A 12,344-nucleotide genomic window follows, 5' to 3' on the forward strand; every position below is an offset into this window, starting at 1 on the left:
GAGCTAAAAAGCTACAAAGTGTCCCACCAAAAGGCAAGTTGTTTAGAGTTTGTACATCATCCTCAAAAGTTCATATTTCCAATCACAGCCAAACCGGCTGTATTTATAATCCAAAGGAATAATGATTATCAGTATAGTCTCAACAAGTGGCAATCAGATATATATTACTGATTCAGGATCATCCATCCATCCAAACTGCTGATGTTGCAGAAATACAGGTGAACCTTTAACCCTTTCAATCATGGATACACAACATGAAAAACAGCAAACCGCTATATTACCTTGTCGATGTACGCTTTAGAATAGCTCTGTATTGCTTCATACTATCGGCATATTCAGGTTGACTGGGGTTTTGTGCTGTATTACCTTATGTCGTGTTCTTCCTGAGTTGGGTATTTGCACCATTGATCACCTTTGCAGTGTTGGTATTGCCACAAGTGTTCCTTTAGATATGCAAAAAAGCGATTCCGAACATTTCAGAGGCACTTGAGTGCATAAGCGCTCCTCTTTCGGTGTTTGAAAATAATTTGCAGACAGGCAGTAGCGTTCAGCGGCTTGCAGCTGATAAGCCCGCTGAGTAGCAGCTATGCGCGTTTCACCCGTTCAAACATACGGGCTTCATCCTGCTTGATAGTGATTGGAGGATCTCCTCCTTTGTTATATACAATTAGCTCCGTCTTTGTTTTGAATCTGACTAGTTGTGAATCCTTAATATATGACAGGGGAGTATTTATTCCTTTTTATAAGCATTCATAGTTGTATTACTAGTCAGCACTGACTTATTAATGTGTGTGTTTTCATGATAGAAAATCTACCTATAATTTGTTCATAAAAACGAACCAAAATTTATTTCCTCATTCATACCCTAAAGTTTTAAACTTTTCAAATTAAAGCTCCATTTACTTTCTCTACACAATAAAATGTGGTCTAAATTTCCCCCTCTGCTTTTAATGTCAACTAACTCTAGGCCCCTGAATCGCAAAATGTTGTTATTGCTGTTATGGAATTCCATAAAATGTCTTGCTACACTGCTATTTTTAATACAATTATTTTTAATGTCCCGCTTGTGTTCTTTGATCCTTTCTTTGAGTTCTCTATAAGTTTTTCCTATATAGAACATCGGGCAATTACATAATACCATGTAGATAACACCTTCGCTTCTACAGGTAATATGACCCTTTACCCTATGTGGCAGACCTAGATTGTCATAACATTTTTTCCCCTGTAAGCATGTTTGTACAGACAGAGCAGTGTGTGCATTTGAAATTTCCATCTTTGTATTTTTTGGCTGTAAGCCAATTTGTATTGGTGGACCTGAAGTGACTATGGATCAACATGTCCTTTAAATTTGGGGCTCTCCTTGGGGTCATTAATGGTGTGTTTCCTACAAATTTGGCAATTGTTGGATCAACCAATGCCAATGTTTCTGTAGTATTGCGTGAATATCACGCCATCTATCATTATATGTGCTGATAAATCTTGTGCTAGGGTTGTTTATTGTCTTATATTTACTGTCAAATAACAAGGCTTCTCTATTTTTCAATTTTGACTTGTCAAATGCATTTTTCAAACATTTTTGAGAATATCCTCTCTCTTTGAATCTTTGTTTTAATTGATTTGTTTCAGATTTAAATTGATTAAAGTCTGTGCAGTTACGCCTGTGTCTCAAATATTGCCCATATGGAATATTTTCAATTAGTTTTTTTGGATGATGACTATCAAACAAAAGAAGAACATTACCTGCAGTGTCCTTTCTATGTGTGGCAGTATTCAATTCATTTTCAGATTTTCAGATTTAAAAATCATTAAATCCAAGAAAGATATCTCCTCTAAACTGTATGTATATGTAAATTTTAAATTCAAGTCATTATGATTTTTCCATGTATTCAATGAGATCCATCTCAGTGCCCTCCCATAGGAGGAACACATCATCGATGAATCTAGTCCATAGTGTAATTGATGTATTGTATTTTTCTTCACAGTTTAAGATAAAATCATGTTCCCACTTCCCCAGGTATAGACACGCATAAGTTTATCCCTGAACACAAAATAGTTGTGATCAAGGATAAATGCCAACAAATCAAGAACTAAATTAGTATGTTTCTGGTATTCATTGCATCTCTGTTCCAAAAAGAATCTACATGATTCTATGCCTTTCTCATGGGGTATACTTGAATATAGAGCCTCCACATCAATAGCTAATAAAAAGCTACCTGGATTGATTGGTATACCATTAAGTTTTTCAAAACATCCAGTGTGTCCTTCACATATGATGGGAGGCTCAAAAGGCTTGGTCTTAAGCAGAAATCAACATATTGAGAGATATGTTCTGTCAGAGATCCCATACCAGATATTATGGGTCGCTCAGGAGGTGGGCGTTTCTTTTTATGTAATTTTGGCAGATTATAAAAGGTAGGTGTCACTGGATGTTTAACATATAAAAAATCCAGTTCTTTTTGAGTTATTAATCCATCTTCTTTTGCTCTATTTAATATTACCAAAAGTTCCTCACCATATATTTCAGATGAGTTGAAGCGTAGTACTTTATATTGTTTAGGATCTTTTAATAAACTTAAACATTCAAAAATGTAATCATTTGTGTCTAAAATTACTATGTTCCCGCCCTTATCAGATAGTTTAATGGTGATCTCTGTGTCTCTTTTCAATTCGTTAAGTGCTTTCCTTTGTTCTACACTTAGGTTATCTGAACTTTGAAAATCCGGCTTCAGCAGATCAATGTCTCTTTCTACTAATTTCACAAAATTATGAATTAGTGGAGTACTAGATAAAGCTGGCATGTATCTTGATTTACTTTTAAGATCACTAAATCCTATATTCTCAGATTTCTCTACAATATTAGTGTCCTGTTCGTAACTCTCACCAGCTAATTCTTCTAATACTTTTAAACTTTGTTTTTCATGTATGTTGAAAGTCACTGACTCTGGTCGATTATCAAAAACTTTTTTTAAAACTATTTTTCTCGCAAAAAGGTGTAGATCTTTCACTACTTCAAATGTATTTATCTTATTTACCGGGGAGAATGTTAGTCCTTTCATTAGAACCTCTAATTGTGGGGTAGTTAATTCTTGTTTTGAAAGATTCACTACTGTTGTATCTAACTGTTGTTCTGTCTCCTTTGTCTCAACGGATATCTCCGTCTGCCTCTTGTAGTGTCTGTGTTTCCTACCCCCTCTCCTGTATTTGTGGGTCTGTGTCCTAAAAAAGTTTTTTTTTTATCTCTATATGATTTATTTGTTTGTTTATCCTCCCCACTAGAACCTTCTGTTTCTGATCCACTGGATGCACTGTATGTATAGTCATATATTTTGTTTTCCTTTTAGTCTAACCAATCTCTCTGGTATTTTTTCTTTTTTCTAAATTTGATTGAATCTTGTATTTCCCTTAATTCAATTTTTGTTAATCAAATAAGCCTTTCATATTCGTCTTTACCCTTCCAGACTTCAACTTCAAATTTTGCTGTTGACAAATCATTTTGTATTTTAACTAGTCTTAATTTGTTTTCTTCTATCATCAAATTCATCCAGTTTGTGGAACATTGTGAGGCAAACTCATCCCATTTTGCTTGAAGATTCTCCGTTAGAGGGTTATCTAAATTTGCCCCAGGTCTTTTCTTTATTCTAAGACCTATTGGGATCATTTTTTCCTCAACATATTTCTCTAAACTGGATATTTCCCACTTTCATTTCTGTTTTTTAAACAATTTATTTTTATTATCTTTGAATGATTTATAAATATTGGGATTGACAGGGTTTGTATTACTTATACTACCCTGTTCAGATGGTGTGGAGAAAGTATCCTTAATGACCCCAAGGAGAGCCCCAAATTTAAAGGACATGTTGGTCCATAGTCACTTCAGGTCCACCAATACAAATTGGCTTACAGCCAAAAAATACAAAGATGGAAATTTCAAATGCACACACTGCTCTGTCTGTACAAACATGCTTACAGGGGAAAAAATGTTATGACAATCTAGGTCTGCCACATAGGGTAAAGGGTCATATTACCTGTAGAAGCGAAGGTGTTATCTACATGGTATTATGTAATTGCCCGATGTGCTATATAGGAAAAACTTATAGAGAACTCAAAGAAAGGATCAAAGAACATAAGTGGGACATTAAAAATAATTGTATTAAAAATAGCAGTGTAGCAAGACATTTTATGGAATTCCATAACAGCAATAACAACATTTTGTGATTCAGGGGCCTAGAGTTAGTTGACATTAAAAGTAGAGGGGGAAATTTAGACCAAATTTTATTGTGTAGAGAAAGTAAATGGAGCTTTAATTTGAAAAGTTTAAAACCTTTGGGTATGAATGAGAAAATACATTTTGATTCGTTTTTATGAACAAATTATAGGTAGATTTTCTATCATGAAAACACACACATTAATAAGTCGGTGCTGGCTAGTAATACAAGTATGAATGCTTATAAAAAGGAATAAATACTCCCCTGTCATATATTAAGGATTTACAACTAGTCTATAAATTCGATTTTTCTGAAGTTCAGTTTGTTTGACACAGCAGGTTACCCTTTGAAAGATTATAACGATATTTATAACCAAGTATCTAAAATGAATAGTGTTATATTTAGTAACAATTGTCAACATGATAAATTTATATGTATATATTCACCGGGCACAGATTCAAAACAAAGGTGGAGCTAATTGTATATAACAAAGGAGGAGATCCTCCAATCACTATCAAGCAGGAAGAAGCCTGTATGTTTGAACGGGTGAAATGAGCGTAGCTGCTACTCAGCAGGCTTGTCAGCTGCAAGCTGCTGAATGCTACTGCCTGTCTGCAAATTATTTTGAACCACCGAAAGAGGAGCGCTTATGCACTCAAGTGCCTCTGAAATGTTTGGAATCACTTTTTTGCATCTCTAAAGAAACACTTGTGGCAATACCAACACTGCAAAGGTGATCAATGGTGCAAATACCCAACCCAGGAAGAACACGACGTAAGGTAATACAGCATAAAACCCCAGTCAACCTGAATATGCCGATAGTATGAAGCAATACAGAGCTATTCTAAATCGTACATCGACAAGGTAATATAGCGGTTTGCTGTTTTTCATGTTGTGTATCCATGCTTGAAAGGGTTAAAGGTTCACCTGTATTTCTGCAACATCAGCAGTTTGGATGGATGATCCTGAATCAGTAATATATTGTCAGGGTGCCAGGAATCAGACTGAGACAAGAAGTGCAAAAATAATCACACCTTTGTTAATAGCAAAAAATAATAAAAAGTCCACAAGTCAAATAACAAGCCAGGAATCAAAATCAGAGCTGGTAGTCAGACGAGCCGAGTCAGGAGCCAAAGCGAATAGTCAGATGAGCCGGAATCAAGAACAAGGAAAACAGCAGAGTCAAGAACAAGCCACGGATTAGGAACCAGGAAGGACGTCAGGCAGCCAGGTAATAAACAGGAACTCTCACAAACAGGTCTAAGACAACACAAAGGCAAAGCATACTGAACAGAGGCCCTTTAAATAATAAGTGATGACATCACAATTCTGAGACTGCATCCTGTCTCACATGGATGATGCACACCAGTCTGGCCATAAAAGGAAGTGCAGGAATTGAGCAGCATCCCCCACAATGCACTATAGTCAGGAAGAGAGGTGAGTAAAATGGCTGCCAGCAGCACATGGCAAACACAACAGGGAAAAAACCCTGACATATATATCTGATTGCCCCTTGTTGAGACTATACTAATAATCATTATTCCTTTGGATTATAAATACAGCCAGTTTGGCTCTGATTGGAAATATGAACTTATGATGGTGATGTACAAACTCTAAACAACTTGCCTTTTGGTGGGACACTTTGTAGCTTTTTAGCTCAATATTTTTTAGCTTTTTAGCTCAATCAGCCAATAGAATGCTAGCTCAATCCTATTGGCTGATTGCATCAGCCAATAGTATTTTTTCTACCATAATTCCGATTGGCTGATAGAATTCTTTTTTTTTTTTTTTTTTTTTTTTTGAAAACTGTTTTATTGATTCAAAACAAGATTGTACAATGCATTTCGAATGATATTCTTATCTATGGTAGACATATATTATATACATGGCATTGACATTATTGGTTTTGAGCTAACTATAACCCGGGTTCTTGTAAATGTCTCAAAGTCCAAAGTTTCACACCGGGGATTGATGACTGGTCTATGTTAACTTACTCTTATACTTTGAATCACAAAAAAGAGAATTGAATCTTAAAGATAATAACAGTTTGTAAACAACTTAGGCTTGCACATAAAACAAACAGAAGAAGAAAGAAAGTAAAAGAAAAAAGAAGAAAAGAAAAGGGGAAAAAGAAAATATCTGTCTTCCGCTATATTATATGTCTCGAGGAAGTACGTCTTAAAAAGAGATTTTAAAAGTGTGGTTGTCAATCTGGCTGATAGAATTCTATCAGACAATCGGAACTGAAGGGACACCATCTTGGAAGACTTCATTTAAAGGAACCTTCATTCAGTGTTAGCCGTCGGATGAAGAGGATGCTCCTCGTCGGATGTCTTGAAGATGGACCCGCTCCGCGCCGGATGGATGAAGATAAAAGATGCCGTCTGGATGAAGACTTCTGCCCGTCTGGAGGACCACTTCACCCGGCTTGCATGAAGACTTCTCCCGGCTTCGTTGAGGACTTTGGCCCGGTTGGATGAAGACTTCTCCCGGTAAGGTGATCTTCAAGGGATTAGTGTTAGGTTTTTTTAAGGGGGTATTGGGTTGGTTTTAGAGTAGGGCTGGTTGAGTGGGTGGTGGGTTTTAATGTTGGGGGGGATTTGTAATTTTTTTTACAGGTAAAAGAGCTGATTACTTTGGGGCAATGCCCCGCAAAAGGCCATTTTAAGGGCTATTTGTAATTTAGTGTAGGGTAGGGCTTTTTTATTTTGGGGGGGCTTTTTTATTTTGTTAGGGGGATTAGATTAGGTGTAATTAGTTTAAAAATCTTGTAATTTGTTTATTATTTTCTGTAATATAGTGTTTGTTTTTTTTGTACTTTAGCTAATTTTATTTAATTGTATTTAATTTAGGGAATTAATTTAATTATAGTGTAATGTTAGGAGTTAGTGTAAATTAGGTTAGGTTTTATTTTACAGGTACTTTTGTATTTATTTTAGCTAGGTAAATATTAAATAGTTATATTGTAGCTATCTTAGGGTTTATTTTATAGGTAAGTATTTCATTTTAAATAGGAAAAATGTAGTTAATTATAGTAATATTTATTTAGATTAATTTAAATTATATTTAAGTTAGGGGGTGTTAGGTTTAGGGCGGCAGATTAGGGGTTAATAAATGTAGGTAGGTGGCGGCCATGTTGGGCCGGCAGATTAGGGGTTAATAATATTTAACTAATGTTTGCGAGGCAGGAGTGCAGCGGTTTAGGGGTTAATATGTTTATTATAGTGGCGGCGACATTGGGGGCGGCAGATTAGGGGTTAATAAGTGTAGGTAGATGGCGGCGACATTGGTGGCGGCAGAGTAGGGGTTAATAAATAATATGTAGGGTTTGGCGATGTTGGGGGCAGCAGATTAGGGGTTCATAATTATAATGTATGTGGCGGCGGTGTCCGAAATGGCAGATTAGGGGTTAATAATTATAATGTAGGTGTCGGCGATGTCGGGGGCGGCAGATTAGAAGTGTAAGATTAGGGGTGTTTAGACTCGGGGTTCATGTTAGGGTGTTAGGTGTACACATAAAATGTATTTCCCCATAGGAATCAATGGGGCTGCGTTAAGGAGTTTTACGCTGCTTTTTGGCAGGTGTTAGACTTTTTTTCAGCCAGCTCTCCCCATTGATTCCTATGGGGAAATCGTGCACGAGCACGTTACACTAGCTCACTGCTGACATAACCAGCGCTGGTATTGGAGTGCGGTAATGAGCAAAATTTTGCTCAACGCTCACTTCTTGTGTTTTAACGACGGTTTGTAAAAACCTGTAATACCAGCGCTGCATGTAAGTGAGCGGTGAGTGAAAACTGCTCATTAGAACCGCACAGCCTCTAATGCAAAACTCGTAATCTGGGCCATAGTGTCTTGTTGCCTTTATGGTAAAATACTTGTTTAAGTTTTGTAAGGTTGTGTTGGGTTCAGCGCAATTCTAACTGATTGATATGTGCTCGAATGGCGGTCATTTGTGTAGATGTTTCTTTTGAGGTGGTGGCACAGTTAAAGTTCTCTAGAATTCTAAGTTAATTGTGTGCCTGGGCAAGGGTAAGTCCAGCAAGCCTTTTTATGCGAGCCTGCTTGCGGATAATGTATCCTCTGACAACCGCTTTAATGGCTCCCCAGAGGATGTTGTCTGTGGTCTGTGTATTATCATTTTGTTGAATGAGTTCATTTATGTCGCGTCTTAGTTCCTCTTTAAAAGGAATGTCCAATAGGATGTGGCATGTTAAGCTCCAGGTGGTTTTAAATGAGTGGCTGTCAGCAGATTGTAGGTCAGCTAGGACCAGCTGATGGTCTGACTAGGATGTCAGTATATTTATAAGAATCTTTAGGAGTGCTATCCAAATAATATATCAGTCTATGGCAGGGCTATAATACAATACATTTAATAATTATCCTTTAAAATATCAACCCTCAATCAATATGCATCTACTAGAAACCATAAAATTAATATAAATATCTGAATTATTTTTATTTAGTTAATATCTATGAGCATATTAGAATTTATTTGTAATACCAGAATATGACACAATATTATATGCGTTTAAAAATTATTCAAATAGGCTGTGCCAAATTTATAAAAGTTTACCTTATTCAAAAAAGAAATTTCACCCAGTTAACACAATGAGATTCTAAGTAAGATACTCAGCTATTTACCCACACTTTAACACAATTCTACTTTAAAATATCAACATTTGTATATATTATTTATGCAAAAACCCAATTCTGACTTATAATTATATATTTGCACAAATAAACAATTTAAAATTTAGGATTAGTTTAACAGTACACAGGCTATGAAATGTTAACTTGAAATACAAACTATTTCTTTAAATCTGCTACATACAGCAATAATGAATGTTTACTTTAAATATTTGCATACAAACAGGCAAGCTAAGAGCTATTTAAGGTTATGCAATACAGTTTAAAACACAATTTGCTCTTTTCAATCTACCCACAATCTTTCAATACGTTACCAGGATGAGCACCAATCAATATCCAGTATTCCTTAATAGGAATTATCTCACTTCAGAAATCCCAATAAGTATATTTTGCAATTAATGAGAAAAGAGTAGATCAGCTTTGCCAAAGTAAAATGGTATCTCACACCCAGCACCTAGTTACAAATCAGCTCAGCACAATCTGTCCTCTTTTTCTCTTTCTTGCTCTCACTTATCCATAGTTTTCCATCATAGGTGATGAATATGGGTTGCCCTTTTGCTTGTCCCTTCTGATTGGGTATCTGGAATATCTAATCCGATTGGCCCTTAACGGAGCTGAACATGTTCCCCATGGAAACGCATCTTTTGAACAGTTAATTCCCTTAACTGTCCTACTGGATTCTGGCCACTCGGGGGCAGTAGACATACAACACAGCAATACATTTAACCAACATTTTTAAAACAATTTAGTATTTCTACAAAATGGTTATTCATTTGATCATAAGTTCCTGCATCAATCACTCACAATATTAATTTTAGATAGGGTAGTATCTTATGAATTTTCTCATCATTTCTATACCAAACACCATTATATTATATCAAAAATAAGTACATTGTTAATTTAATTTTCCCTATTAAATATATATAATTTATTGCATTAGTAAATTTCTCTTGTTAGCATTTATATTTCCTTTAGCCTAACAGAGAATTTATACTTAGATATCAGATTGTCAATATTTTATAGTCATATCACATCAAGGTGACTTCCATATATCCATCTCACTATATTTCAAAAGATGTATTTAAAATTTTATAAAAATTTAGTGTACAATCATATGATATGACTTATTTCAATCCATGTTTCCATCCGGTATGTGTCATCCCTTGGCTCCATCTGGAAAAACAGGAAAGCATGTTATAGATATATTTTAATCATGGTATTATTAAAATTGTTATTTAATCTATAATTATTCTGAATTTATCTCATATATATATACATATATATATATATATATATATATATATATATATATATATATATATATATATATATATATATATATTCAATGCAGCAATTATTTATTTAATATAATGTGTTCTAGTTCAACATATATATACATATATGGGTTATTTGAATTATTTTAAACATATATGGAAAACTGGCACTGTTCCCTTTGTAATAAAAAAAAATGTATTTATTTTTGTGTCATCTTCCCCCCAGCCGTATGTCTGCAATACGTCTTCAAATGTCAGAGATTCAGTGAGATAGAACTGTTGTCATCACACATGTCTGCAGCACATGTCTTCCTTTGAAGTCACAAGGATTTAGGTGACAAATTCCAGAGGGCCCTTGAGCACATCCTCCACTCAAAATACAGACTATTTATTCTAAATAATCAAGGGGTTTCCTGTAATTTCAGTACTATGCTTATCCAGCTATTTAGATTTTATCTTCTTTCTCATCACCAAATGTCTTAGAGCCATAAGACTCTGCACATAGTCAAAATGAACATGGTCACTGAGTTACAATTCCTTTAGGAAAATGTGTGCTGCTTGACACAGCAGGAGAGTTTGCTTCAAAGCTATGCTAACTTTCAATCATGATAAAACATGCATTCACACAGCTAATACCATCTGGTAGGGGGTTGGGACCCACAGTGGACTAGAAGCTGTTGTCCACAACCTCACATCTAATTAATCCTGTGGTCTCATATATATATATATATATATATATATCCATATATAATTTCCATCATAATATTCATATACTCTGACATAAATCCCCCTTCCAACTTTAAATAGATGTAGGACACATGTATTTAAATTGGCTTAAGGTCAATGGTATTTGGTGAGGATGTTGACTGTACGCATCATAGACAGTCTTCTATGTAGAAAGTCTGTCATTTTTGAGCCTTCATGTTCATAAACTAGGCATCTTTAAACTACAGTATGTCTTTAGTGCATTTGGGGATACGATACTTCATTCTCCCTCCATGACTTGTAGTTGGGACTTAGGATGGCATGCCCGCAATTGATTGATATGGACCCATTTATCTATGAAACTTTCATTTTTGGGGATCCGTATTTTATAGGCCACTGGAGATATTTTGTCAGTAATGACAAAAGGACCTTTCCATGAGGAAAGAAATTTCTTCTCCCTAACCTGATCTCTTCCAAAGTTATAAAGATAAACTTTATCATTTATTTCATATTCCTTTTTGGACGGTTTGAGATCATAATAGGTTTTAGTGGCAGTTGCGGCTCTTTCTAAATTCCTTTGAGCAAAAGCAAAGACATATTGCAGGTGCTTTCTTAGATTCTCCACATATTGATGTGTATTGCCAGCGTTTATCAAGTTTTGGTCTGATGTACGGTACATCAGATGCTGAGGTAGAACCATTCTTCTACCAGTCATCAGTTCAAAAGGTGACATCTTGGTAGCACTACTTGGAGTTGCTCTTAATGCCATTAATACTAGAGGTAGCTTTACTTCCCAGTCTTTACCCGTTTAACAATGGACTAATTGTAACGCTCTACACCACCACTTGAGGCAGCTCTATAAGCAATTCTTTTTACCCCTAGTATTTTCCACATTTTGGTCATCACTTCGCTAGTGAAGTGGGTTCCCCGATCTGATTCGATTTTTGGGGTAAACCAAATCTGGAAAACACATGGTTGATGAGCAATGCTGCGCATGTTTCAGAACTATTGTTAGGTGCACTGATGCACTCTACCCATTTAGTGAACAGGCATGTCACGGTTAACATGTATTTGTTACCTCTTGATTGCCTTGTTACTGGACCAATAAAATCAATTTGTATATCTGACCACGGCATTACCATCCCCCTTTTCTGCAATGGCGCTCTATGTGTTGGCGCAGTGGGTTGGAACTGTGGACAGATTAAACACCCTTGACAGTAGGTTTGAACATCTTTCAACATGTGTGGCCAAAAAGCATAATCACGCAATATTTCATACGTGAGTTTGGCACCACAATGACCAGATGTGGGAGCATCATGGGCATGTTGAAGCATTAGACCTCTGGACTTGGTGGGTACTACCCATTGCTGGATGCCAGTTTTGGAGGTTCTAAGATCTTCTTTGCCAATACAATCATCTTTTGAGATGGGGTTGTTTTCAGGATCTTCTATGTGTTAATAGAAGATGCCTACAATGGGGTCTTCTTTTTGACTAGTGATCAGGTCCTCAC

Source organism: Bombina bombina, chromosome 3, assembly GCF_027579735.1.
Source record: "Bombina bombina isolate aBomBom1 chromosome 3, aBomBom1.pri, whole genome shotgun sequence".
In the NCBI taxonomy this organism is placed as follows: domain Eukaryota; kingdom Metazoa; phylum Chordata; class Amphibia; order Anura; family Bombinatoridae; genus Bombina; species Bombina bombina.